Source organism: Girardinichthys multiradiatus, chromosome Y (assembly GCF_021462225.1).
Source record: "Girardinichthys multiradiatus isolate DD_20200921_A chromosome Y, DD_fGirMul_XY1, whole genome shotgun sequence".
NCBI classification, from domain to species: Eukaryota; Metazoa; Chordata; class Actinopteri; order Cyprinodontiformes; family Goodeidae; genus Girardinichthys; species Girardinichthys multiradiatus.
Window position 1 is genome coordinate 6283912 of NC_061818.1, and position 4182 is coordinate 6288093.

Here is a 4182-nt window from a genome sequence, read left to right on the forward strand (position 1 = left end):
TTGACATTTCAGTGGCACTGTTACTATGAAACTGAATAATAGTAGTTTTCTTACAAAGTATCAATATTATATACACTATTACTATTATCAGGTGATAACTTTTAAACCAAGGTGAACTCAAAACGTAACCTCATTAGGAGCAGAATTGTCACACTCACCTGGATGAAATTGATTCTCAGTCTTTTAAGAAATGTTACTACTGATGAAATTCAAGCAGTGCAATACTATAGAATATTTACATTTTTTCAGCTAATAATAAAAAACCAGTTTCTGAGACACTTTTTCATATCTACCGTCTGTCTCGGGGATGTGCGAAAACAGCACCACTTTCTCAAACATCTGACTTGGCATCCCCTATCTCTACCTCAGCTGTGAGACAGCATACAGCTGTGTTTAAAATAGCAATAGCAATCCAACTTTAGTAACCAGATCATTGGCTGTTTTGGTAAAAATTATATTTCCACATGGCTAATCATTTACTAGTAGGATAGTGTAAAATCAGCAGACATGACATGCATGCTGCTGATTCTTTGCTGTTGAATCGCTGATTTAAAGGGGGGCATATTTAGACTAATAGCTGTGTGAGTTTCCATCTGTGAGGTCTCTGATTCAATGAACAAACTGCTGTAAAACAGGAGAAAGGCTGGTTACATTGCAGTCCTTTGAAATCAGTGGCCTGGGATGTTCCAGATATTGTTCAGAAGACTTGATTTAAAAAGTTGATCGGAGAAAGGAAAACATGGAAGTGCAGAAATATACAGGTTTCTGAACTAAAATAATCTCAAAGACTATGAAATGCAAAATAAAACCAGAAAAATGTGGAACACCACAGAAAACCCAATTTGAATGTATTGAAACATAGCCTGAAAGGTTTGGACTCAGACTATGATCAGCTCCAGGGTGATCAAAGAGGGTCTAGAGCAGGGGGTGTTGGGACCCCCGGGGGGTCGCGAGATGATTTTCAAAATCATGATGTGGCTGCTGTACAGATGTATAGAGGGCCAAAAAGGACACAATTAAATAAATGAAAAAAATAAATTTACTTTGAAATGTCTCATTAAATAATATATGATGAAATTAAAAAGTCATTTTTTTACATAAGATAATTTAATAGCAATTTCAGTCCACATTTAGTAAATACATAGAGTTAAAAAAAATGGGTATTTTTAGAAGGTCGCCGGTCTTTGGCACTGTTATTTTGGTGGTCACAAGCTATAAGGTTGGGAACCTCTGGTCTAGTTACCTGTGAATAATGTAACAATTAAAGATACCTCTGTCGACCCTAAATATCAGCAAAAAGCCCCTGCAGTCCCATTGTCAAAAAGCAAGCCATATAAGTCAGTTTGTCAAAGAACACAAAGCCTAGACAGTTTTCATGGGGAAACCTGTGATATAATGGGAAAAGTAACGCCCCCCATCCTGACGCTGTAGAACAATTTGTTCCCAATACAAACACACACTATACAAAACAGGGGCACAGCAGAAACAACCCACAAAAACTAAAGAGAAGCAATTCACATACTTTAGGGGTGACAGGACTTGCTGTTTAGGGAAATCTGCTCAACATTTGGTGCGTGATGAGAAACTGACATCAGCTCAGCTCTATTTATATAGCAGCTTTCAATCAAGAATACATTTAAAGGTGCTATACAAAACAAACACAAGAACACAAACAAGAATTAACCGTATATTTAAGAAAGGTTAAGATATGTAAACAAAAACGATTACTATTAACCATTGTTAAACAGATGGTCTTTAAAACAAACCTGAGTTTTAAGTTTTGGATTAAAAAGGAATGTACATTTTGAATAATGGCAGCGAGCTGGTTCCACAGGACGGACTCTGCCTTTAGTTCTGGACCAGGAAGTTCTTGGAAAAATGAAGAAAATTGTCTCTTGAAAACAAAGATTTCTTGTGAAATTTTAGAGGATAGGATCTTCATGATAAGCAGAAGCAGTGAAGATAATAGCTTTATGTGTGATGAGGGTAATTTAAAATTCTTAATTTAGTTACAAATAAAGGCAAAATAACACAGGTATCTTTTACAAACAATTATCAGGTTGTAGTTCAATTCAACTGCTGAATATCATCACCTATTTAGAGAACCACTGCTCTTATCTGGAAAATCCTACTGGGTGTTTTAGGTGATTATTGGTCTCTACAGGTGACAACCTCTTTATAAAAGACTATGGTTCTAACTGACCCAAGGTTTATTAAAACGGTGAAACATGTTGGGCTCAACTCCAGATGTGACTTGATTGGTTATTCTACTTTAAATGGACCCTTTCAGATTAGATTTTATTTGCATAAGGGCTCTAGACCTTCATATGGAGCCTCCTGAAGTGCAAGATCAATGATTGATTCAAAGTTATCGGAGATTGGATTGACTTTAAATAGATTTTTAATCTTTAAAAAGCTGTTTCTCTCGCTTAACTTCATAAAATACAGGTCCTTCTCAAAATATTAGCATATTGTGATAAAGTTCATTATTTTCCATAATGTCATGATGAAAATTTAACATTCATATATTTTAGATTCATTGCACACTAACTGAAATATTTCAGGTCTTTTATTGTCTTAATACGGATGATTTTGGCATACAGCTCATGAAAACCCAAAATTCCTATCTCACAAAATTAGCATATCATTAAAAGGGTCTCTAAACGAGCTATGAACCTAATCATCTGAATCAACGAGTTAACTCTAAACACCTGCAAAAGATTCCTGAGGCCTTTAAAACTCCCAGCCTGGTTCATCACTCAAAACCCCAATCATGGGTAAGACTGCCGACCTGACTGCTGTCCAGAAGGCCACTATTGACACCCTCAAGCAAGAGGGTAAGACACAGAAAGACATTTCTGAACGAATAGGCTGTTCCCAGAGTGCTGTATCAAGGCACCTCAGTGGGAAGTCTGTGGGAAGGAAAAGTGTGGCAGAAAACGCTGCACAACGAGAAGAGGTGACCGGACCCTGAGGAAGATTGTGGAGAAGGGCCGATTCCAGACCTTGGGGGACCTGCGGAAGCAGTGGACTGAGTCTGGAGTAGAAACATCCAGAGCCACCGTGCACAGGCGTGTGCAGGAAATGGGCTACAGGTGCCGCATTCCCCAGGCCAAGCCACTTTTGAACCAGAAACAGCGGCAGAAGCGCTTGACCTGGGCTACAGAGAAGCAGCACTGGACTGTTGCTCAGTGGTCCAAAGTACTTTTTTCGGATGAAAGCAAATTCTGCATGTCATTCGGAAATCAAGGTGCCAGAGTCTGGAGGAAGACTGGGGAGAAGGAAATGCCAAAATGCCAGAAGTCCAGTGTCAAGTACCCACAGTCAGTGATGGTCTGGGGTGCCATGTCAGCTGCTGGTGTTGGTCCACTGTGTTTTATCAAGGACAGGGTCAATGCAGCTAGCTATCAGGAGATTTTGGAGCACTTCATGCTTCCATCTGCTGAAAAGCTTTATGGAGATGAAGATTTCATTTTTCAGTACGACCTGGCACCTGCTCACAGAGCCAAAACCACTGGTAAATGGTTTACTGACCGTGGTATCACTGTGCTCAATTGGCCTGCCAACTCTCCTGACCTGAACCCCATAGAGAATCTGTGGGATATTGTGAAGAGAATGTTGAGAGACTCAAGACCCAACACTCTGGATGAGCTAAAGGCCGCTATCGAAGCATCCTGGGCCTCCATAAGACCTCAGCAGTGCCACAGGCTGATTGCCTCCATGCCACGCCGCATTGAAGCAGTCATTTCTGCCAAATGATTCCCGACCAAGTATTGAGTGCATAACTGTACATGATTATTTGAAGGTTGACGTCTTTTGTATTAAAAACACTTTTCTTTTATTGGTCGGATGAAATTTGCTAATTTTGTGAGATAGGAATTTTGGGTTTTCATGAGCTGTATGCCACAATCATCCGTATTAAGACAATGAAAGACCTGAAATATTTCAGTTAGTGTGCAATGAATCTAAAATATATGAATGTTAAATTTTCATCATGACATTATGGAAAATAATGAACTTTATCACAATATGCTAATATTTTGAGAAGGACCTGTATACCGAATTTTCTGCAAATACTTCAAAACTGAGAAGGAAGAGGGACCTGGCATGAGTGGAGTTAAATATTCAGGAGTGAGTGTCAATGAGTGGAGCCGGAGGGGGGGGGGGGACTCGTGAGTTTTT